Source organism: Lactuca virosa, chromosome 7 (genome assembly GCF_052849685.1).
Source record: "Lactuca virosa cultivar CGN04683 chromosome 7, Lactuca_virosa_CGN04683_v6, whole genome shotgun sequence".
In the NCBI taxonomy this organism is placed as follows: domain Eukaryota; kingdom Viridiplantae; phylum Streptophyta; class Magnoliopsida; order Asterales; family Asteraceae; genus Lactuca; species Lactuca virosa.
Window position 1 is genome coordinate 40,636,735 of NC_136432.1, and position 27,639 is coordinate 40,664,373.

The following is a 27,639-nucleotide window of genomic DNA, read 5'->3' on the forward strand; positions in this document are numbered from 1 at the left end:
GGGCTAAAAGTGCCATTTTTATAGATAAAGGGGTTGCGATGGTCAAACTAAAGGTTTTTGGGCTGAATAGGCAAATATTAAATTATTGGGTTAAAAATATCAAGTTTATAACGCATGGTTTTTAAAAATGTTTATATATATATATATATATATATATATATATATATATATATATATATATATATATATATATATATATATATATATATATATATATATATATAACCAAGCTTCGTTATAAATCAAACGTCAAAGTATTTTAACACTTCGAATAAACATTTAGCTTACAACAAATACATACACTACGAACTTAAAATCGATAAACTATAAATGATTCAATGATTGGGCTCAGAAATCTTCTGTTCGTGCTATTGGGTCTTTGTGGCCCAATATCATGATTATTGAGCCCAATATATTCACACATGTTTATTGGGCTTATGGTGACCCAATTACATACCCAATAGGCCTTTATCAGCTTTAACATGCTATTTGGCCTTAGTGGTCCATTTACATTGCTAATAAGACCCTAAACATTCATAATATGCTTAATGGGCTATAACGTGTCCGTAGCATACTCGACAGTCTATAATAACATACATAATTAGTGGACCATCGTTTTCCTTTGCACATTCACGTAAACATCATTCGGGTTGTAAAACAAGGTTATTCAATTCCATTGGGATTTAGTGAGAAATAACGGGCGTCATTAACAAGTGTCGGCCGTAACCTGTAGTTATAATCAGAGTCTCCTGGAGGGAGAGTGAGAGTTTGTGTATAGATCTATACGGGGGTGACTCCCCCACACCTGAGCTGTTCGCTACAATTAGACTCGGCCAGTCTAGGGTGACAAAATCTTAATTCAAAACCGACATTAGATAAAATGTCAAGACAGGAGAATTAGTCATTATTATGAACGGTTATAACGACTCACATAGAGATCCATTACCATCTAAGTAATCATGAGAAATCATATTCATATGTTGCGACAATGCAAAGTGATTATACAATAATACAAAACTATCATACTATTTATATCGGAAAATATCGGGTTTTCCGGGGAACAACATTATTCACTTCTACTTACAACAACTATAATACAAGGAACTATTATGAAAGGCATTTCACTTTTACATGTTTTGAAATCATATACATGTATACTTATGGATCATCACACCTTTTTCGTAAACAGTTTTTGTTACAGAAAATATCGGATTTTCTGGGCTTTACAAACAATACAAATCATTTTTACTTCAAACCTGCTTATGAACTCACCAACATCATATATGTTGACCGTTTTCAAAATAACTTGTGTTCTCAGGTAACCGTTAGATTGAAGAATTATCAAACGTGTTTCTGAAATGTCTTTAGTGTAATGTCAATCGATAAACAATTTATGTTTTGGATTATGTAATGCAAACAATGTATTTGATGTGAACAATGACGGTTGTAATGTATTTATGCATGGTGATGCTTAAGTTATATTTCATGTATATTCATTGTGATGATATTTCAATGTAAGTCACACGAGCCCTCGGACGTTTCCGCCGTCTGGTTCGGGGGTGTGACACTATGTAGCGTTGCATCCTTTGCACATGACTAACAACGGAGTCCCCATCCTTCATCTTGCAAGCCATGAGTGACTTGACTACCTCAAACTTTTCTTGACGAGCTCGCTTATGGTACTTTTCCATAAGGTCCCTGTTCATCTCAAAACTTCAGTATTTTTATAGTACCTCTGCAATTCTGGAGACATGGTTGCGACCATGATGCAAGCCACTTTGGTTGCATCATCATAATGCTTCTTGTAGGCAGCATATTCTTCAGCAGTAGCTTTGGTTTCATCAACTTCATTGAGCTCCTTCTCAAGGACATATTCTTTGTCCTCAAAGAGAAGCACCATTTTAATGTTGCACATCCAATCATTATGGTTCGAGCCATCCCTAGGGACTTTGGAGCAAATGGAGAGCAAGGAGAAATTGTGGTTGGAGGATGATGAAGCATAAGTGTTTCTAGGAGTAGACATCTGAAAAGAAAGATAGTTTTTGTTAGAATTCAAGATACCTCAATATAATAACCCAAAGATATAATATTAAGGCTAGTATCCAACTATGAAGATTCACAACTTAGAAATGGGATGTCGAGATCTGAGTGCAAATTTCATAAAGGTATGTGAATGGCGATTCACCAATTCCACCATAAGACGAAATGAAATGAAGAGAAATTCCTAATTCTTTTGAGATACATTGAAACTATTCAATGACATGTTTTAATCTCAGATCATGCTATTCTATTTGTGACTGGGATACCGAGGTGCACAAACAAGATGTGAATAACCATGCAAATGTGCTTGGTAACCTCATTGTCTTTATCATCTTCTATTGATGTGCTGGTAAATCACACACGCTCCATCAACAATGATAATTATGAGATACCCATTACGACTCTTTATTAGTCCCTATTAGTGTGTTGGTTAACCACACACGCTCCACTAACGACTTATAAAGTGTAATGTTCAATTTCATGGGTTGTCATACATTTCACATTTTTCCTAAAGTAACTAGAGTTTGGATTTTGTAAAAATAATGTTCTAGTACTTTATTAATAGAATTATACTTTTAATGAGATTAACTTTTCCTATAAAATTCATTCTGCTAACGACCCTCCACTAATCAAGGAAACGGTGGGTAAGAGTGTACACCCATGATGATAACCGATGATAGATGAAAAATTATTTCATCTCAACCTTATAATTTGGACAAGAATTCATCCAAACTTTGAACTACATGATGATAACCGATGATAGATGAAAAATTGTGTCATACTAGCAAAGAATGTTTTTTAACAAATTTCATTATCGAAACTTGAATTTAAAAGTGGTTAAGAACATGAAAAAAAGCGGTTGTTAAAACCACCTTTAAATCTATATTATTATAAAACTCTCCAATGTAAACTTATTATCATTAATTTATTGCTAACAAATTTAATTTTTAAAGTACATGTGTTTGATTTTTATAAAATAAAACTTGTTTTTGCATTTTCGCAAAATATTTATGTTTTCGCATTAACATACTTGTATATATATATATATATATATATATATATATATATATATATATGTGTGTGTGTGTGTGTGTGTGTGTGTTTGTGTGTGTCACAATTTATTTTAGTATTTCTGAAATACTAAAAAATAAAGAAGGGTATTATAGTCTTTTCAATTTGGGAAGAGACATTTTCCACATACAAACATGGTTAAAAGGTCCATCAATCCAAAAAAGTTGTGGTTTGGATAAAACTTCGGGATAAATGCATATCACAATGACCATTTTTTTAGTTTTGACTTAATTTTATTGAAGTGCTATATATATATATATATATATATATATATATATATATATATATATATATATATATATATATATATATATATATAAACACGAAACTATTCCTAAGCTTTTATAATTCTTATATTAATTGTTATTTAATTCTAATTTTTACTAAGTCTACTTCTCTAACTTTGTTATTTAAGCATACCTAATATATTTTTTTTAACAACAAACTATCTAAACCTACTCTTAAATACCATCTCTGTCTCCTAAGAGACTTGAACACATGACCTCTCACTTGAGAGGATTACTCTTTACCGCTAGGTCAAATGCATTTTGGTTAATATTTAGTATTAAGGTCATTTTAATAAAGTATGTAGTAAAAAATAAGATGATTTTAAAACTATATGGTTGTTATACACTTTTTTAATATTTATATTTTTAACATTTTGATTATCCCACAGTTTTTTTTTTCATTTTAAAACCATTTGGATTGTAAAAATTTGATAAATATGTGAAAAATATAGTAACTAACATATTGACTCATATTCAAATTTTCATACCATATATTAATCAGGCAAAAAAAATCAGATCAACCATACACCCAAAGAGAGTTCACATATATATATATAACTTTGAAACATAAAAAACCAGATCAAGCATACACCCAAAGAGAGTTCTTATGAAATTATGCACAAATATACTAAAATATCCACATATAAACATATGATGAAATCTAAAGAAAATTCACGATTTGGACATAAGATAAAAACATTATCGAAAGAAAATAATAGGAAATCATATTCAAACACCATCAAATTCGGACCTCAACACAGTGGTTATGATTTTATCACTTGGAAAGTAACATAGTAACATTTTCCAGAGATGACAACTAGAGGTTTTGGCTAACAAACGTAGTTTTGTCACACATGGAAGAGCCATATTAACGGCTAATGTTTTATCAAATAGAGTATAAGACGCTGACTGATATATGAGGTCAAGGTGGTGGTTGGTCCTTTGACCAAAAACTAGGTTTTAAGGTGTTGGTGGAAGTGGAGGTGGTGGCAGTAGTTGGTTCTTTGAGAGATGGGTGGAAGTGGTGGTGGTGGTAGTTGAGTAAGGTGTTAGTGGTGGCGGTGACTGTGATGGTGATGGTTGCTTCTTTAGAGAGAAACATGATGAATCGATTTTAGGGTTAGGTGGGGGCTAAGTTTTATTTATTATTTTTTTATAATAATTTTAATTTGAAAATATATATTTGATTTGAAAATAGAGATAAAAATTAATAAAAAAAAAAATTAAAACCAAGAGAAATATAATTCCAAATCAGTCATGAAACAAAATATAAAAAAGATTCTTATAAATCATACGTGTAATGTTTCTATTAGGCCGCGCCCAATTACCCTTTTATGTGGTTATAATTGGTCTCTAAAACTTCCATTTAACGCGTATAATTAGGACAGCAGGCATTTTTCTATATAAATCAAACACTACTGAAAATTTCAAGCGGGGTGTAGACGTGTAGTACAATGAAGTCTTATGGCTCCATTTTTCTGTTGGCTGTTTTCTTTGCCATTGTACTCGTTTCTTTTGCAGGAAGAACTTTCCCACCAGAAACTCATTATTCCAAAGGTAGATTACTAAGCGACACATATATCTTTGTATCTATGTATATGTATGTATGTAAGATGTAAGTGTTTTTGATCTGTTTTGTAATCTATGTATATGTATGTATGTAAGATGTAAGTGTTTTTGATCTGTTTTGTAGGAAAACCGAAAATCTATAATCACGCTTTTTATTATATGGAAAACATCATGTTGCCTATGGGTGTAAGATACTGAAGTTTACCTTGCATTTGTTTTTATTTATTTTGCAGGAAGAACTTCCTTCCCTGCAACTTATAATGATTCCAAAGGTATATACAAGACACTCTCAATACATATATGCTAAAACATCGTCTTATTTTTTGCTTGTTATTTTCATACAAAAAAATTGAATAGAAGTTATATTTTTATTTTCTATATATAGAGATGTTACTAATATATATTTCTTATATAATATAAGATTTTTATTTTATTTTACATCAGATTTCTGTCATAAGTATTATTCACATTTGACTAAACCAAGAATATTTATTGCAATTTCTAGGTTACTCACATATGAATAACACATTTTATATATTTTATGAGTTATATACATATTAATGACTAATGTACATAATATATGATATTGAGTAATTAAAAAGTGAATAATTTACGAAAATAATTAATATTCATCATTCACATTATTTATTCACTTACGCATTCATATGTTACTAACGCACACTATAATGTTGTGTATTCTAATTATTTACATATGAATAACCAAAAAAAATAATTAAATAGGATACATTTTTTATTTATTTATTTCCCTATTCTAATTAAAGAAAAGTTTTATTCTCTTTTTGACACGCGTCATCCTATTAGGCCTCCTAATTAATGTATATTTTATTCTCATTTTCTCATTTCTCATGTCTCACACTATTATGTCTCCTAATTAATGCATTTCACTTGTCAACTCCATTTCATATTTTAAATTTTAAATTTTCCATTTTAATTACATTAAATTAATAATATTATAATAAAAATTATAATAAAATTAATACAAATTATAAAATGATATAATTTCACATATTTATTTAAATCAATGATTAAAATTTATATAACTAAAAAAATCTCATTATTAATAACTTATTTAAAATAATTAATTAATAATTTTAAGTTTTTTATATAAAAATTTAATTAATTTTGTAACCGTGGTTCCCACGAGTTATAAACTAATATATAATGTATTATTAGAACTAGTATAAAATAAAATAAAGACAAAACTACAAAAATGGTCTCTGTGATATGCATTTTTTTTCGAGATTTAGTCTAAACCACGACTTTTATGGTTTTGTGGTCTTTTTGAACTAGTTTTTTTTGCATTTTTGGTCCCTTAGAATACTGAAAAGACTATTATACACTTGGTATATTTATTTTTCATTTTTTTCTTAAATATTTTATAATTATTAAATATACAAAGGGCCTCTCAAAAAAAAAAAAAAAAAAAAAAAAACTCCAAATTTTTTATATATTAAGTATACAAGAGTAACAAAAAAAATTCTAAAATTATATTTTTTTTTATTCGTCGTATCCATGCACACACATATGTAATCACATGTGTAAATGCAACAAGAAAAACAAAATCAAACAAACATATTAATTATGTTTAAGGTAATCATTCAATAAAGATCAAAAATAAAAGTTTTTTTTGTGTATATACATATGTATCGAAAAAAGTATTTTTTTTTTCTGTTAAAATTTCTTTTTCTAACGCTTCTCTTAGATGAAGTTTAAAGGTTTTTTTTTTTTTTTTTGGTTTTTTCTTTTTAATTTTGCATAGAAAAAAAATCTCATTTTTTTTTCTGAAACGAAAAAAAAAATCTCATTTTAAGTAGAGTTCTTAGATGTTGTTCGTTTTTTTTAAACAAAATGTTTGTAATCTTCGGATCACATATGCAGACAATTGCAGTGGAAGAGGTGAATTAAATGTCTACAGTGTGTAAAAAGAAGATTTGTTGTTTTTTTAAATTCAGCTGACTGCTAAAACAAACTAAAATTTAAATGAAGTGGGTTTAAACGTAAAAGAGTTTTTCAATATTGAAATTTAAATAGTTCTAATTTTATAATATTAAAATGTTCCATCAAATTCAAATTTCTTTCGATTTCAATTTATTTAAAAAATTCAATATTTGGATCATGCAGACCCTTTGTTGTTGGTCAATATTTTTTATAAAAAAAATCATTTTTTATGATTTATATAAACAATGAAAAAATATGTATCATTTTTTTTGTATTATTGTATAACAAATTCATTTTTCATGACTAACTTTTTTTTTTCTATGCGACATTATATTATGGTTATTATGGTTAGTATGTCTAAATTATTTTGTATTTTAATAACAATAAGATAATTATATCACTTTTAAATAGTGTGGTATAATATAACAAAATAAAATATTAAATTATATGAAATAACAAATATGTTTGATATCTATTGTATTTTATTATAGTTAAAATGAGAAAATATTAAAAAAAAAAACATTCAAACGGAAAATATTCACTTTTGAAGAGGTTACAAAAAAGAGGCATTTGAAGAAGTAAAATAACGAGGCATTCGAAAAAAGTATTTGATTAGGCTAGAAGATGTCTGAAAATGTTAGAAGATCTAGTCCACATATGTGCTAGGAAGAGGATGTGCGAATCTTTTTAGGTATGCGGTTTTCTAAAAAATAAACAATATGTGAATGCTAACATTTGCGTGTGATCTGCATGGGCATAGACAAAATAAGCCAAAAAGATCTGCAAACAAAAAACAAATATCACCTTAGTGTTACGGTGGGACAGGATGGTTGGCAGCTCTTACCATTGGGGTTAGGTCTATATACGAACCGAACAAACACGAATAAGGGATTGTTCATGTTCGTTCGCTTAAGCTAGCTGAACAAACGAATGAACACGAACAAATAAACGAACAAGTTTTCTTGTTCATGTTCGTTCTTTTAACAAATTACCTTGTTCATGTTTGTGAACATTCTAAACGAACGAACATAAATGAACAAAGATAAACAAACACAATTGAACATATATGAACATAAAAGAACCTATAATATATAACGTAATAAACAACAACTGAACTTATATGAACATAAATAAACTTAAACGAAAAAACATAAATGAACAACATAAACAAACGTTCACGAACACAAATGAATGAACGATACCATTGTTCATGTTCGTTTGTTTAACCAAACGAACGATAATTTGTGTTTATGTTCGTTCATTTATTATACTCCCTTCGTCCCATATTAATAGTCCATGTTTCCTTTTTGGTTTGTCCCAAAATAATAGTCAACTTCTAAAAATAAATATCACTTTTACCAAAATACCTCTCATTATTAGTTAAACTACCATGGAATTAAATGCAACAAATGATGGGCTTTTGAGCATACCATACAATCCTATGTGTGCATACAACCCTAATTAAAATCTATGTTCTCTTTAATTCAACATACAATATGAACAACCAAGGAAACTATAGAGAGAGAGAAGGAACGTGTTGGATAATGCAACCCTAAGGAGAGTTTATATAGGTGAGGGGAAGGTGTTAAATAATGCAAGTATCTCCAAGATAACCCTAATCCCTTAACTTCCTCCCTAAGGCATCCAAGGCACCCTTTGAGCCCAAGGAAACCCTAGAGACACTCTAGATTTCGTCCTGCCCCCCCCCCCCCCCCCCCCCTTTAAGGAGGTTCTAAAAATTGCCCAATGCTCAACTATTGAACATTGTCACCTTTAGTCAATGCACTTTTAATTAATTCATTTAATCCCAAAATTAATTCCAAATTAATTTATGATTAAATATTAATTAAACAATATGATTTATAATTAATATATTATTTTCATAATACATTAATAAATCATTTACTTTGATTTCTAATTAATTTATTAACCAAGCAATAAATTAATAAATCATTCTTCTCTCTCTCTAAAAGTTATCCTATTTAATTGTCAGGTTTGAAGGCAACCCAAAAGGATTGTGCTACCATAAATTCAAGTTTATATCAATTATAGTTATGAGTTTAGACACCTAATCTAACAGTCTTCCACTTGGATAACTATAATTGATGGGATTTGAGCATAACATCAATCCCATGGTGTTCATGCACCCTAATTGCTTGGATCTAGTTTTTCTACTTTGAACATGCAATAAACTTCCAAGACTTATAAACCCTAGATCTAGCACACAATTAATCATATTAACATAAAATAGGGTTTAGATCTAACCTTTGATTGTTATATAACAATAACCATCAATTCCTTGGCTTCAGAAAGCTTAGTGCCTCAAGTGTTGCACCTCTAATGGAGTCATAAACACCACTAAGCAACTTGGATGAAGAGGGAGGAGAGAGGAGACACCAAAAACGACTGGAAACCCTAAAGGAAGACTTAGCCACGTTTTTGGGTCTCAAGGGTTCTTTAAATAGGTAGACAATTAGGGTTATCTAACAAGGAAACCCTAATTTGACTGCTTAAGCCCTAAGCAGCCCATGGACCCCTTCTGGAACATGCCTTGGACGATTTCTAATGGGCTTCCCCATAGAATTCCTCCAACATATTATTCCAAGGTGATCCATAGCCCAACTGCAATTATCCTATAATTACAATTCCAGTCCCCCAAGTTTAATTAATCTCTTTTAGCCACAGAATTAATTCTTTATTAATTATTGACTAATATTAATTAACCAATATGATTTCTTCTTTAATATATTAGTCTCATAATATATTAATAAATCATAATTAAACATTTCTCTCCTTAATTCATCCTACATATTGCTATGGTGAAGGCAACCCAAAAGGACCATGCTCATAATCGAGTCAAGTACATACCAAAATAGTTATGGACTTAGACACTAATCCAACAGTCTCCCACTTGGATAAGTCTAATAACTATTCAGTATAACTTCAGAACCTGATCAGCAATCGTAGCTTTCAAAAGCCGCTGTCAACTCTGATCTTATCAGATACGCGTGTCCTTTAGATAAGGGATTATATATTCTCCATTCTCAAGATATCGTATAGACACAAGACATGAATTTCGATCATTCTCTCTATACTGTTTCCCGACTTCCGATTTATGACGACTGACAACAGACTACAATTGAACACATCAACTTAGTCCCGGCTTGGCCAAGCGCTTAGGGTGTCATCACTAAATCATCGAGGGGCCCACAAATATCGCTTTTATCCCACTTTGGGTAAAAGGAATGGATAAACTTCGACTCAAATGCTTGCTTGTACCTACTAATCGAATCACACACAACAATAAGTTTTATAACACCAAGTTACTGGTGCGTTTACTTATCATCAATGTGCAACCGACCAGCAAATAACAACTCACACGTCTCGGTTTCAAGAATATACAATGTTATCGTCTCACTAATCACCCGTGATAAATCCATGAAGTGATTCAAGTGAGCGTGGGTTTAATCCAATACTTTAATCTTATCAAAGCACTCATGAACTCTGCAGCAAAATTATGTTATGTCTAAACACTTTAGACAATCTGCAGAAAAATTCATGACAATCTTCCTTCATATTTACTTCCAACGTATGACTGACTGTGGAGGTTCGAATAACCCAATTATTCTGGAAGTCAAAACATGCAAAGTGAAACGCAATAATAATATTTAATCCTATATGGCCCCAAAACTTTTGAGCGTAAATAAAAACACTTTAATTTAAACACCATATTGATTACTCATTATTCATTGTTTACTGTTTCAGAAAATCAACTTATTACTCGAATTATAACCACAATTGTCCCATGCTCCAAGCATGCACACTTTGGTTTCCTATGGTCCATACTTTGTGAAATAGATCAATTGAAAAACTTTTCCAATGAAACTCATTTCACAATCCCCAATCTTTATTAAGAATACCAAATTCTTACCATTTTTAGAATATGTCAGATTCTAACATTTTATGCAATGATTCTTTCGTAATGTCATAGCACAAAAGTCACCAAGGCCCGACAAATGAAATTACAAGGTATTCTATCGGAAATTGTTACAAGACAATTCCGTAGACGTGAAGTCTCACATTCAAAGTACATTCCTTTGAACATCCTTCTCGCATAAAAGTTTCTAATCTAGACATATTTCTTAATATCCAACTCCCATTAATGGAAACATTTCCATTTTTGCCATATGACAACTCATTCTTAATAGAATCTTATCTATTCATAATAATGTCAATATAGTCCATCCAATACTATACTTCCAACTACTCACAAGCGACAAATCCTCAGTGAACCTCAGATCGTCCTTTGATAGTTGTTTAATTATTTTAGTCAAAACCGATTCTAGTCCCTTTTTCCCTCTTAATGCCCTAGGCATTTGGAAAATTTTAGAACGGTCAAATATTATAGCATATGCAATCGATCCTATACCTGAGGCGTATGGACACGATGCATAATGTCTCACATAAAGACGTGATACTTTATCATCCTTCTGTCATAATATTTTATGTGCCATGTTCCCACAATTCGAACTATGAAGAGGGATGCCGTAATCATAATCGAATTTTGAGAATGCACTATGTATCCTTGACTAAATTTATTAACATTTCTCGATCTAAGCTTTAGAATTTTGAAACGAAGTATAATATTCTCTCCCTTAATTATAGCAAAACAACTTTTCAACCCCTACAACTTTGCAAGTTAATCTTTGTTTCCTATAATTAATATTGCTAACTCGCAATACTTACCATAATAATCATGCTCCCACTAACATGATGATTATTTTCTTACCAGCATAACACTTATGCTCCCACTAGCTTTGACATGTATTCAGAAAACAATTGAACTTCCAGAAAACAATGCTTATTAAATTCCTTAAGTTCATATTTCTAATACCTAATGCTTTGATAAGCCTTTATCTAAGCTTTTTAAGCTCATACACCTTTGCCTTAGATAGCTCACATGTGTGTCTAAACAATTCAAAATTTATGTTACTAAGTCCCAAATGTTCAGACCAATTGCCAAATCTCACAATTCGAGCTATGAAAAGGGATGCCGTAATCATAATCGAATTTGAGAATACAACTATCACAATTGCTATCTTCTTAAAATCTCTCTTAGTGAAAGCATTTCCTCACAATCATTTTCATGAAGGAGGGAAATCTTATGTCACTTAGACTTTATAGTGTATATGTTCCTATCCATGTGAATTTGCCAAAACGAAGGTTTGCGACAAATCCAAAAACATATGGACTGAACTTTCTCAAGCTTGATTTCTTGCCTCATGGTAACACGAGTGCCCACCATGTCTTCCAAGTATTTTAGCAACTCACCCTTACATATCAATGTACCTTCCATTGATCAAGGTGCTTGCCTTTATGCATAAAAATGAGAACTCATAGAACTCAGATGCATAATTAACTTAACTGGAATGGGGCAGAAAACAAAATTATGTCATCCACGATAGGTTACAAACCTCAAGTCGTGCGCTAGTGATGATCAATTAGGTTTATTCTTGAAACTTTTCAAGACCATTAAGACTCTCACTAACGCCTTAACATATAAGGTTCTCTTGTCAAGAAACATTTCTTGACAAACAAATATTCAAGAGTTAGTGTAGTTTTTATCAAGACTAAACACTTCACAAAATTGGTCCTAGTTGGTCTTTGTCTTATCCAAGACATCACAACTTACCAATTTCAAATGTGCAAGAATAAGAAAACTTTTTCCAAATTCCACATTTGATGAGTGCTATAAACCTACTTAAGACTTGTCACTCATGTCAGAATCTTGACTTTAAGACTTGATATTGGAACGAAGTATGATTGACTTCCTGATTTTAACTATTTCCATAATTCTCGATTCCTCTTCTTAGACATGCAAATGCACTAAGACTCACTTAGAGGACCAATTGAGAAATAGTTCTTAATCATTAAGACTTATCATAAAACACAATAAAAGGTACTCTCCCTTCTTCTTAGAATAGAGAAACTTTTATCTTTCTGTCTACTTGATTCTTCTTATTCGTTCTGCTATTGATTGAAATTCTTTCGATCAACTCAGAATTATACTTAATCTTATAAGTATAACCATATTTACTAAACATTAGTAAATCATGACGAATATCTTTATCACTCTTGTGGTGGACTTGATCAAAGCACAACCTAGTGTACTTGATCTCCCAGTCCTTTTCTTGACACTTTGTCAAAATAGTCTAATTTCCAAACATGAAGTTTCTCATTCATCACGCAACCTAGTTGTATGATTCCAAGTTTCTATCCAATTGAAACTTGGGCGATGAGAATCTTCCCTTATTTGGCAAATTCTCGACATTTCCACAAATAACATAATTAAGAATCAAATCCATTATTGCTAATAATAGAAACAATTAAACATCAATTTTTCATATACACCATTGCAAAGATAAATAAATAAGACAAAATCAAAATTTATTTTATTGCGGAAAAATTTGTCCTTACAATGCAATTCAACTGAAAAACTATGCTATCTTATCATTCTATCCTAACTCTAGAGTAGCAGCTCAAAAAATCTGATCTTCGAATCCATGCGATCGAAATCCATTTCTTCATGATCAGATTCAGCACGCTTCTTCCTTAAGCTTCCTCTCTTTTCTTTGATCCTGTAAAACATCAAAATGTAATCTTATCACATCATGTATTAAGAATCAAAAATAGGAACTTACAGAGTTAGATAATGGATTTTACCTGAAGTAGAGCCATATTCCTTGACTCTCCCATCTCTTAGATCTCTCAGGTAGTTTGGGCAGCTTCGTCTCCAATGCCCCTTCTCTAGGCAATAAAAGCAAATGGACTCCTTTGGCACAGCACATGGGACAATCTCATGCTTAGTCCTTTCTGGACTTCCAATGTTGCCAGTGTCCATTGAAGTTTGAGAGTTTGATTCACCAGACAAATTTGCTGGACCAGCACGCCAAATCATTGCTGATTCAGCAGCTATAAGCAAATAGGTGAGATCAATGAGGGCCACGTCGTGGTCCATAATATAGTACTCTCTAACGAACTCACTATATGATTCAGGAAGCGACTGAAGAACCCAGTCAATAGCCAACATCTCTGAGATATCGACACCCATCATCCTTAACCTATCAATGTGTGACTTTATCTCCAAGACGTGTGCACACAGGTTTCTCATTTTCGTGTTTACTTGCCAATAGGGCTTGAGTGAGCTTGAACTTTTCAAGCCTTTGAACTTGTGGGTTAGGGAGAATAATTGGAGGAGGTGGAGGAAGTGAAGCATGACTCTCATTTCCTTGATCGTATCGTGGAACGTCATCTTCATTTGGAAAGCTTGTTCCAAGGGACTTGGGAAGACCATTGTAAGATTTAGACATCTACAAAACGGGAGAAAATTCAAGTTAGTTGATAAGAATCCTTGATGTAACACCCAAAAGAAACATCAAGGCTAGGATCCAACACAATACTCTACAACCTAGAAGAGGGATGCCGTAATCTAGTTGCAGAATATTTGAAGGTAGGTAAATGACGATTTACCAATTTCCACCATGAAAAACGAAAAAGAAATTTAAGTTTTAAATGAATTGAAACTCCTAGATCTTTTGAGATTCATTGAACTTTTCAATGGCGTGTTTAATCTTGATTATGCCCTTCAGGTTTGCGACTGGGATGCCGAGGATCACAAACAAGGTGTGAATAACCATACGAATCACGTGGTGCACTCAATGATACTATCACCTAATCAATGTGCCGGTTAGCCACACACGCTCCATTGATCTATGATAAACATCGAGCCACCCTTCGCCACCAATGCCAAATGCAAATTAGTGTTCCGGTTAACCACACACGCTCCACTAACGTTTCGACAAGGGTACAAAGTGTAATTCCATGGATTAGCATACAATTCCACATTTTTGCCTAAAGTAACTAGAATTTGGGAATTTGTAAAGCATGTAGTTACTTTGTACTTCATTATACTTATAATGGAAGGTTTCGTCCTATCCTACCCGTTCGGCTAACGACCCTCCACTAGTCAAGAGTGCGGTGGGTAAGAGTGGATACCCATTCAATCGCCATTTTATAGGCAATTTCCTTAAACACCCCTTATAGACCAGCTTCGTAAATGAGGCCTACTAACGGTAAGACTGACTCTTTACTCATATATATATATATATATATATATATATATATATATATATATATATATATATATATATATATATATATATATATATATAATATTAGACTTTTAATGTTACATATACTATAAGGGTGTATTTTATACTTTTAAAATACTAGGTGGTCTAATTTAATAAATTATACTTTTAATTTAGTTAAATGTAAACCAAAACTTTATGGAATTATTAACTCTCTTTTAATTATACACTTTAATTAATTAACAAAACCATAAGGGTGTAATTTGAACTTTTCAAAATGCGAGGGTTTTAGAATTCAACATTTCAAAATCAAACTTTTAATCAACTTTTAAATTCCAAAACTTGAGGGCAAGTTTTGAAACTTTTCAAAACATTTGGGATTAGAATTTAAATCTTTCAAAATTAACTTTTAATCCAAAAAATATAAATTCCAAAACTTGAGGACAAGTTTTGAAACTTTTCAAAACATTAGGGTTTAACTATTTAAATTTCAAAAACAAAACTATTAAGTTCAAATTTAAACTATAAAAGCTAAAGGGTGTAAATTGAATCCTTTCAAACTTACTAGGTCAAATATTTATCTTATAATAATCCTATATTATCCATATTTAACCAAATCCATCAATTTTGATAAGGATAATCATTCCAAACATAAAAAATCGATTTTAGGCAATAAAAACGAGTTTTGGTAATTATCCACATCAAAATCTGACCAAAAATTCGAAAAACCCGGCAACTGAACAGCCAACTCGTCCAGTCCTCTTTGGAACTCGTCGAGTTGAAGCTACTCGTCGAGTTCTAAGAGCAACTCGGCGAGTTCATCAGGCAGACAGCAAGAAATTTCGATTTTCAGGTCTTTGGCAGTTCAATTATGCATCTATTCAATAGAAAAACGACCTAGGCTCTGATACCACTGATGGGATTTGAGCATAACATCAATCCTATGGTGTTCATGCACCCTAATTGCTTGGATCTAGTTTTTCTACTTTGAACATGCAATAAACTTCCAAGACTTATAAACCCTAGATCTAGCACACAATTAATCATATTAACATAAAATAGGGTTTAGATCTAACCTTTGATTGTTATATAGCAATAACAATCAATTCATTGGCTTCAGAAAGCTTAGTGCCTCAAGTGTTGCACCTCTAATGGAGTCACAAGCACCACTAAGCAACTTGGATGAAGAGGGAGGAGAGAGGAGACACCAAAAACAGCTGGAAACCCTAAAGGAAGACTTAGCCACGTTTTTGGGTCTCAAGGGTTCTTTAAGTTGGTAGGCAATTAGGGTTATCTAACAAGGAAACCCTAATTTGACTACTTAAGCCCTAAGCAGCCCATGGACCCCTTCTGGAACATGCCTTGGACGATTTCTAATGGGCTTCCCCATAGAATTCGTCCAACCTATTATTCCAAGGTGATCCATAGCCCAATTGCAATTATCCTATAATTACAATTCCAGTCCACCAAGTTTAATTAATCTCTTTTAGCCACATAATTAATTCTTTATTAATTCTTGACTAATATTAATTAACCAATATGATTTCTCCTTTAATATATTAGTCTCATAATATATTAATAAATCATAATTAAACCTTTCTCTCCTTAATTCATACTACATATTGCTATGGTGAGGCAACCCAAAAGGACCATGCTCATAATCGGGTCAAGTACATACCAAAATAGTTATGGACTTAGACTCTAATCCAACAATAATAACTATACCTGCCAGTATAACTACTGAATTGACTAGCAAATTGCAGCTACCAAAATTTGTTGTCGAACTCTGGCCCAGTCAGTGACATGTCCTAAGATAAGTGATCAAATATTCCACCATTCTACAAGATATCGTATGGACATGAGACATGAATTATAATCAATCTCTCTGTCCAAGATTTGTTTCCCGATATTTGATTTATGACGACTGATATTAGACTACTAATTGAACACATCAATTCAGTCCAAGCTTGGCCAAACGCTTTAGGTGTCATCATCAAAATATCGAGGGGCCCACAAATATCGCTTTTCCCGTTATGGCAAAAAGAACGGATAAACTTCGACGCATATGCTTGTAGTATTTACTCATCAAATGACACACAACAATACGTTTTATAACATCAATTTACTGATGCGTTTACTTATTAACAGTGCACAACTGACCTGTAGACAACAACTCATATATCTCTGTTTCAAGAATATAAGATATTATCGTCTCAAAAGTACTCGTGATAAAATCCATGAAGTAATTCTCTGAGCGTGGGTTTATCCAATACATAAAATCCCCATTTTCAAGTACTCATGAACATTCCAACAAAAACATTGCTATGTCTAATCCCCATAGAAAATCTACAATTCAATTCATGACAGCCTTAATTCACTACTTACTTCCAAAAGTACGAGTGACTGTGCAAAGTGAAGTAAAACATGCAACGTGAAACACAATAATAACCTAATTAACTATGGTCTCAAAACTATTGAATATAAATAAAACCCTTATTATTTAATCACCATATTATTTAAACTTTAATCATTGTATCATGTTTCGAGTAATCAACGAAACACTTGAATTAAACATTAGTCATGCCATGTTATAAACATGCATACTATGTCTCTCTACGGTCCTTCCTTTGTGAACAGATCGATTGGACACTATTCTAATGATGCACATTTCACAACTTCATATACTTGCTACTACTAAATTTGTTAGTGTTCAACCTTACATGCAATATCCTTTCATGATATCGAGGCTTCAAAGTCACAGAGACTTTGCTAACGATCTTACAAAATGTTCCATTGAAACTTTGTTACTTAAAACAATTTCATGGTAACGAAGTCTCAAATTCAAGATACAATTCTTGAACACTTTTTTTGCTTTAAGGTTCCTAACTCACATGTAGATTCTAATCATCAACTCCCATTATGGAAACGTTTCCATATTCCCATATGACTATCAATTCTGAACAAGAGTCACCTCCACTCAGAATTATGACAATATGGCCTGTCCAATACTATACTTCCAACTGTCCACAATCAACCAATCTTTTGGTATACCCTCAGAATGTTCTTGACAGTTGTTCGACTTTAGTCACACGAAGTTCTAGTCCCTTTTCCCTCTCATTGCCCTAGGCATTTGGAAAAATCAGAACAAATAAATATTATAGCATATGTAATCAATCCTATATCCAAAACATATGGGATTCGATACATAATGTCTTACATAAAGACATGATATTTGATCAGTCTCTAGCTATAATATTTTCCATATATCGAATTAATTATGTTGAATCATTTCAACATGATATTCATATATGTCCAAGACTAAGTTCCATTAAACCCTTCAATCTAAACCTTTAGATCTGAAATGAATTATGAGTGTCCTCTCCCTTAACTCCTTTTATATCGAAACAATTTCCCGACTTTGCAACTTGCAACTTGAAAACTTTGTTCCTTACAATTAGTATTGCCAACTTACAACACTTAGCATAAAAATTATGCTTCCACTAGCATAACGATTATGCTCCCACTAGCTTCGACATGTACCCAAAAATCAGCTGGACTTCCAGAAATCAACACTATTGAATTTCTATCTAAAGTTCAGATTTTGGGTATGTGGTGCTTTGATAAGCCTCCATCTAGACTTCTCAAGCTTATACACCTTTCATTAGATAGCATATGTGTGTGTTTAAACTCTTTCAGAACTTATAGCTATAAGTATTGAACGTTCAAACTATTTCTTTCCATTTCTCACAATTCGAACTATGAAAAGGGATGTCGTAATCGTATGCAAATTTGAGAACGCAATTATCACAAATGCTAACCATAACGATATTAATCAGATTTAAAATCTACTAGCGAAAGTGTTTCCTCATAATCATTTTTCATGAATTAGAGCGAAATCTTTTGCCACCTAGATTTTATGGTGTATGCGTTCATATCCATGTGAATTTATCAATTCCAACCTACAATCATAAGACAAGGTTGAGGACAAAACCAAGATCAAATTTAATTTTCCTTTCATGGACTGAACTTTGCTTATTCTTTATTTCTTGCCTTCTGGTAGCATAAAGGCCTACCAGTGCTTCCATGTTGTTTAAGTAGCTCGCTTCCATTGACCAATGTACTATCATTGACCAACATGATCTGCATTTTTGCAGTCAAATGAGAACCATAGAACTCATAAGCATTTCCAACTCAACTGGAATATGCACAAAAACAAGAATGTGTCAACTTAACATGATAGGTTATCAACCTTAAGTCGTTTGCTAGTGATAACTAAAAGGTTTATTCTTGATTGACCCTTGAAACACTCAAGATCATTAAGACTCCCACTGACTTCTTGACATATAAGTTTTTCTTTTAAGGAACATTCCTTAACAAGCAAAAACAAATATTTAAAAGTTAGTATGGATTCTTGACAAGAAAACACTTCATATAATTGATCTTAGTTTATCCTTTTTTTTAACCAAATCATCATAACTATCAATTTCAAATGTTCTAGAGTAAGAAATCATTATTACTCCACATTTCATGAAGTGTTATAAACCCACTTAGTACGAAATAAGCTTCAAGATACAATTTGTAGTTGCTAGAGTATGACTCTAAAACTTGATTGGAAAACGAAGTATGCCTCATCTCTTGATTGAACCATTTCAACAATATCTGATTCCTAATCTTAGTCAAACAATTTCACTAAGATGTTCTTTGAGGATCAATTGTGATATAGTTCCATAACCATTAAGATGATCAAAAAACATGATACTAAAGTATTCTCCTTTCCTTTTAGATTGGAGAAACATTTATCTTTCTGCCTAATAGATTCTTCTTATTCGTTCTGCTACTCTTTGAAACTTTTCAAAAGTGTTAGAATTATGCTCAATCTTAAAAACACAACCATGTTTACTGAAACATCGATAAACCATGACGAATAGAGTTATCGTCCTTTGTCGTGGATCCCAAGAGTCCATATCAATATGTACTAGATCAATAGTTCTCCACTTTGACTCATATAAACATGTGATCAATGAATTAGTCATAATCTTCCAATGATCATATTATTCAAATTGCATGACTCCAAGTTTCTATCCAATTGAAACTTGGGTGATGAGAATTCCTTTTCACTTGGTTGATTATGACATTTCCACAAACAACATAATTAAGAATCAAATCCACTTTTAACATTGCCAATAATAGAAATATAACCACCAATTTTTCATAAATGTTATTGCAAGGAAATGTAAAGTAAATAAATCAAAAATTTACTTTTATTGATAATAAGCGGAAAAATTTGTCCTTATAATGCAAATATATGAAAACTATGTTTCTAGATATTTCCTAAGCAATCTATTAATCTATCATAACTCCCAAACAGTAGCTTCCAAAATCTGATCATCGAACCATGCGACCGAAATCCATATCTCACGATCAGATTCAACTCACTCTTCTTAAGCTTCCTTTTTTCTCTTAGATCCTGCAACATCAAAATGTGACTATCACATCATGTATTAATAATCTATGAATAGGAACTTAATAATGAAGTTAGATAGTGGATGTCCTGAAGTAGAGTCACACGACTTGACTTTACTATCTTTAAGATCTTTCAGGTAGTCTGGGCAGCTTCGCAACCAATGTCTCTTTAGGTGGCAATAGAAACATATGTAATTTTTAGGATTAACACATGGAACTATCTCAGAAATAGCCTTTCTATTTACCATACGATCAAACGGTTTGACCTCGGCTGATCCTTTTCCATTGGGAAGAGAAATCTTTTATGCACCACCATTGTCAATATCCATGGAAACTTTGGAGATAGATCCTTCATAAACTTTTGCTTTACTTGTGCTCTTAAGAATTTCTGCTTCAGCAGCAATCAACTTATGTGTCAGGTCAATTAGGGTCACGCCGTGGTCCCTCATATAAAATTCATCAACGAACTGACTATATGATTCAGGAAGTGAAAGGAGAACCATATTAATGGCCTGCTCCCTTGAAAAAACGACACCCAACATCCCCAATCTTTCATTGTACGATTTCATTTTCAGAACATGTGCACACACGGACTTTCCATCTTGATGTCTACTTGCCAATACGGCTTGAATAGTTTCGTATCTTTCAACTTGTGACATGGGGAGAGCCAAAGGAGGAGGAGGAGGAAGAGTTGGAGAAGCATGATTTCGAGTTCCACCATTGCTTGAAGAAGGGAACATTCTTTCACCTTGATCATGTGTGGACGATCATCTTCAGATAAAGAAGGAAAACTATTTCCAGAAGGACGAGGAAAACCATTATTGTCTGAACTTGACATCTATAATAAGAGAAAATAAAATTCAAGATAGTTGATTTTAATCCTTAATTATTAGCCCATAAATTAAATTAAGGCTAGGATCCATATTTTCGATTCGAACTTTAAAGAGGGATGCTGTAATCAAATTCGAATCTATCTTAGGTAGGTAAAGCATTTACCAATTTCAATCTTATGAAACTCCTAGATCTTTTGAGATTCATTGAACTATTCAGTAGCATGTTTAATCTCGATTATGCTCTCACTTTTTGACTGGGATGCCGAGGATCACAAACGAGATGTGAACAACCATGCAAATTAGCTTGGTACTCTTGATGCCATTTATCATCTAAATAATATGTCGGTTAGCCACACACGCTCCATCAATCAATGATAATTTACGAGACACTCATTGCCAACAATATTAGTCCCATATTAGTGTGCCGGTTAACCACACACGCTCCACTAACGACCAATAAGGTGCAACGTGCAATTTCATGGGTTAGCATCAAATTCACATTTTTCCTAAAGTAACTAAGAATGAGATTTTAGAAAACTGTTTAGTTACTGTATCATTATACTTTTAATGAGGATTAATTGTCCTATCGAACCCGTTCGGCTAACAACCCTCCACCATACAAGAGAGCCGTGGGTAAGAATGGATACCCAATGTCGGTCATTTTACAGGCCGCTTCCTTAAACTCCCCTTATAGTATGACTTTGTGAATGAGGCGTACTAATAGTTCGACTGACTTTTCTTATACATATAATATATATTAAACTCTTAATTATATATAAAGTATAAGGTGAATTTTAAACATTTTAAAATTCCAAGGGTTTAATCTTGTAATAAATTAAACTTTTAATTTAATTAAATTTAAATCATATATGGATTTATTAGTTATCCTTTTATTAATCATTTAATTAAATTATCAACAAAATCCATAAGAATGTAATTTAGGGTTTACATTTTAAATTTTAAAAATTAAACCTTTTAATTTAAACAACCCTGATATTAACATTAATTATTAAGTTCAATTAATAATCAAATTAATTATTTAGTAACCAATTATGAATATATTAATTATCCTTTAATTAAACAATTAATTAAATTATTAATCATATCCATAAGGATAATTATAATCAAATAAAGTCAACATTATTCAATTCATAATTATCTCCTAACATTTAGGTCTTATTTAATTATCTAATATTACCAAAAATTGGATTATGGCGGATTTAATAAAAGATAATTACTAAATATTAACCAAATAAATCAAGTTAGGCAAGAAAATCTGAAATCAGGATCTGACACACAAACACGCCGTGTTCAAGGACCAACACACCATGTTGCAGTCCAATACGTCGTATTCGAAGAACATCACGACGTGTTCGAAGAACATAATGACCATTCTGTTTTCCCCTCCTTGTTCAAGTTCATATCAGTACCAATTCAATAGAAAGCTAAACCTAGGTTCTGATACTACTGATGGGGTTTGAGCATACCATACAATCCTATGTGTGCATGCAACCCTAATTAAGATTTATGTTCTCTCTAATTGAACATACAATATGAAAAAACAAGGAAACTATAGAGAGAGAGAGAGAGAGAGGGAAGGAGCAAAAATTTCGTCCAAGGCTCTTAGAAGGAAGGCTTGGCCGAAATTCAACCCTAAGGAGGGTTTATATAGGTGAGGGGAAGGTCTTGGATAAGGCAGATATCTCCAAGATAACCCTAATCCCTTAACTTCCTCCCTAAGGCACCCTTAGAGCCCAAGGAAACCCAAAAGACACTCTACATTTTCGTTCCCCCTCTTTAGGGAGGTTCTAGAATTGCCCAATGCTCAACTATTGAACATTGTTACCTTTAGTCCCCGCACTTTTAATTAATTCATTTAATCCCAACATTAATTCCAAATTAATTCCTGATTAAATATTAATTAATCAATATGATTTCTAATTAATATATTATTTTCATAATACATTAATAAATCATTTATTTTGATTTCTAATTAATTTATTAACCAAGCAATAAATTAATAAATCATTCTTTTCTCTCTCTAAAAGTAAACTTATTCAATTGCCAGGTTTGAAGGCAACTCAAAAGGACTGTGCTACCATTAATTCAAGTTTATATCAATTATAGTTATGGGCTTAGACACATAATCCAACAAAAAAAGGGTACAATTGTCATTTCATTTAATAAAGTTAGTGGTAAATAATGTTTCATTAATCTGTGTGTTTTTTGTCTGTAAACAATAATTTTGGGACGGATGGAACATAAACAAACATAAACAAACCTCTCGTCGAATGGTTCACAAACGATTCGTTGAACGTTCGATTCATTTACGACTCTAATTAGGGTAGGATGACTGTTTCCATAGATGACACTCGACAAAAGAAAAGAGATAAGTAATTAATAATAATAATAATAATAATAATAATAATACAAATTATGTTTCTCTATATATTAACATTGTATAAAAAAATTTAACTAGCGATAATCTCTACATGAAGTGCCTACAAATAAAATGCATGCATACAAACACGAGCTAGCGATAAAGAAAACATTGGTGTACCTCTAAAAAAGGCCCAATCATGTGTGTATATATATATATATATATATATATATACACACACACACACACACGGTAGAGAAGGTAAGTAAAACATGAATATATACACAAGACGTAATAGTAGATACAATAAGTAAGTCGAAAGCATATGCTCACCATACATGCTAGAAGTATAGGAAACTTGGGTAAGTAGGTCCAAAGAAATATAATAAATATATAAAATATAAAACAAAATGATGCTAGACCCTAGACTATGCCAAAACTGCTTAGGTATCCTAATTCTTTGTCTCTACTCTCTCATATCGGAGGTCACATCCTTAATACGAGCGAACTCCTTCAAGTCTACCCTTACTGTATGTTCCCAGTTCCCACTTCCTTATGGGACGCTCTCTCCTCCACACACCCTCAATTTTGATTGCCTCAACTCTTTTAATAGCAACAGATGGTTGTATTTCATATACATGTTTAAACCAACTCAATATTCCTTCTCTTAATTTCTTAGTGATCGACGTCACTCCAAACTCATTCCTAATTTTCATATTTGGTATCCTATACAACAACATAATGTCACATGACCATCGTAGCATTCACATTTCTATGACATCTATCTTCCTCTCATGTTCATTTTTAATTGGCAAACCTATACACACAAAAACTATGTTTTTCCTACTCCTCTAACCCAACATGTGGTGCACTAGTGTGTAAGAATATATGACATTCATAAACTCCTCATCTACTATATTAACTTTATCATGATTATCCTATCCCTACATCTAGCATGTTGCACATGTGTAATCACAAATCCCATAGCTATTATACATGTGTAATGTGAATATTAGATGAATCATGTTATAATATGCAGCTGGATTGGATAAAATCAGTTCGTTCCATGTAGTTTTACAACAAAGTTTCTTGAAATGTTTACAAAAACTCAACCCACCTATTTCAATAAGATTTTAATCATTATTTATAAGAACCATTTATATAATAAAACTAGATGGTTATTCTGTTTATACGAAATTATACTTATTTAAAACAATTTACTTTATAATGTAAACCCTTAATGTTAGTTTTATGAATAAGTTTAGGTTAATAGAAGGACTCTTAAAATATAGGTAGTCCGTTAATGAGGATAGCAACACTATGATAGTTAGAGGGAACATGAAAAATATCGAACTTCTCCCAGGCAACCTAGTTACGCAAAAAAACGAATGTCTATCTCTATATTTTTAATTCACTAATGTTAAACATGTTCGTAGACATGTATACGACAATGATCTTGTCATAATACATGATTGATGTTATAAGGATGATGAATATAACTCAAAAAGAAGAATACGAAGATAAAAGTTTTCACAACCGTATTGTCAACCCCTTTATGCTTGACCTCTACACTCAAATTAGAGATACCATTATGATTCTGAGAGGACTAACGACTAAGATAAAATACTACTTTCCAGAAACACATAGCAACAATATGTAGAACATCGGGTAGACAGACACCCCTTAGTTAACATCATAACATATATCAAACATGTAGTAGACGAGACATGATGGTGTAATCTACGATCAATGGTGAGTAGAACATATAACATAATGCATTTAAAAGTGACAAGGTAAACCTTATGCGGCTCACGAAAATAAATAAAACTACATAGATGATATCTAAGCATTTTAAGGTGATGTACTAAAGAGCACAAGTTAAACTCTTATAAAGAGTCGGATCGAGAATAGGTGCCTCAAGGGTGTTTAATTTGGATTGAGACAAGATTAGTAGTTGATCCTAACCATACACTTATGGATCTCCATGGCATGTTATATTGGCTCAGAAATAACTATGTATGGTTGTATGGAAAATATCCCAAGGAAATAACTAAGCTCTCTAAAATCAAATATAGAGACCTCAAGGCTAAGCCATGAAATAATATGCTAAAGAAGAGCTTGGGAGGACATAGTCAGGATGAAAATGATGTCAACATAAATAATAGATAAACTATTGATTGTCGCTTTATGCAAATAAAAATTGGAAAATCGTTAGGGCTATACTATATATGACTATCGATATCCATGTGAGTGTTATGAAATTGCTCTTGATACCAAACAATAAATAAACTTTTTCCTTATTCTTTCTTACTTGATCGTCGAGTAAGAGGAAAGGCAAAGGGTGTGGTGCCGATTTTATGCTTGGGCATGAGGCACAAACTACGATTTCAACTATTGTCAGTTGCCATAATTCCCAACTTTCCTTCTTTTATTTCTTTTATACATGAAGTGTTGGTTAGGTTTAGCAAAGTCTTTTTATGCCAAACCATCAAGTAACCTGAACCGAATAATTACTTGATTACTTGATTGACATTATATTAAATGAGAGAATTTCATCTATATCCTTGTAAATTTTCATAATTATATATATATATATATATATATATATATATATATATATATATATATATATATATATATCATTGTAAAATTTTAAATTACATATATGTCCTTATAAAATCTATAAATTCAAATATATATCCAAATACTTAATTTAATCATATTTCATATATTAAAAAAAATAAAAATATTGTTTTTATATTGATTTTTTGTTATTTAGAAAACAATTAACTTGTAATATTACAATATTATTTTTCTCCTAAATTGCTATTTCGATCCATTAACTTCATGAGTCCTTACAAAATATTAACATCCACATTTAAATTAGTTTTTCTATGATTTTACTTGTAACGTAACGTAATGTAACTGAACAACCAGAGGAAAAACAAAATTGTTTAGAAGATAATAATCGCATGTCTCTTAAATTGATTGTAGGAAATGAAATATATTGTTTAGCAAACGATTAATAATAATGTGCAATCATTGAGTTTTGTCGATCGATTATGCAAAATATGAAATGACAAAGAATCATGTCTTGAATAAGAAGATTGATTATGGAAGAGATTCAAAAATTTGTAATTTAGTAATTTAGTTATAATCTAATATAAAAATATTGTTTTTAATTTTTAAATATATTAAATATGATTAAATTAAGTATTTGGGTATATATTTGAGTTTATAGGTTTTATAAAGATATACATCTAATTTGAAGTTTTACAAAGATATAGATGTAATTATAAAAATTAATAAGTAAATAAAAGAAATTGGCCCATATTAAATAAACTACTATATTTAATTAATAAATTAAACTAATTATTTATTTTTATTTATTTTATAAATAATAAATAGCCAAATATTTATTTATCTATATTTAATTAATAAATTAATTTTATTCAAATGAAAATCTGATTCAAATTAATGAAGATTAACAGATCCAATTACCCAAACTGAAGTTACATATTTTAATTTGAGAATTTAGCTCTACTTAAATAAAAATCAAAACTAAAAGTGTCTACCATCGTATACGGTATTGAGTTTAAATGATTATGATGTTTCATTTTGTTGTATGTATCCAGTTGTTGGAGGGTCGGGGGATGGAGTTTGTTGCGTTGAATGGTTATGTTTGCCAAATTGTCCTCCTCGGAAAGGAGGAGGTAAATAACAATGTGGCAATTTGATCGATCATGTAATATTGTATTGTTATACTTTGTAAAATAATAATATATAACTTATAACCAATAAGCATTTTCTTGATATTTGTGTTTGTTCTTGTAAGAACCAATTACCGTATGTACTTGATACGGAAAAAGTTGAAATATTATATGGAA

General features: G+C 31.5%; 1 long non-coding RNA gene across 1 annotated transcript; it reads left to right on the forward strand.

The window, feature by feature from the left end:
* Positions 1 to 4,798: 4,798 nt before the first annotated feature.
* Positions 4,799 to 27,639, forward strand: LOC145126113 (uncharacterized). Its single transcript, XR_013716338.1, has 3 exons — positions 4,799 to 4,955; positions 5,201 to 5,239; positions 27,388 to 27,639. It is a non-coding gene; the product is annotated as an uncharacterized LOC145126113 (long non-coding RNA).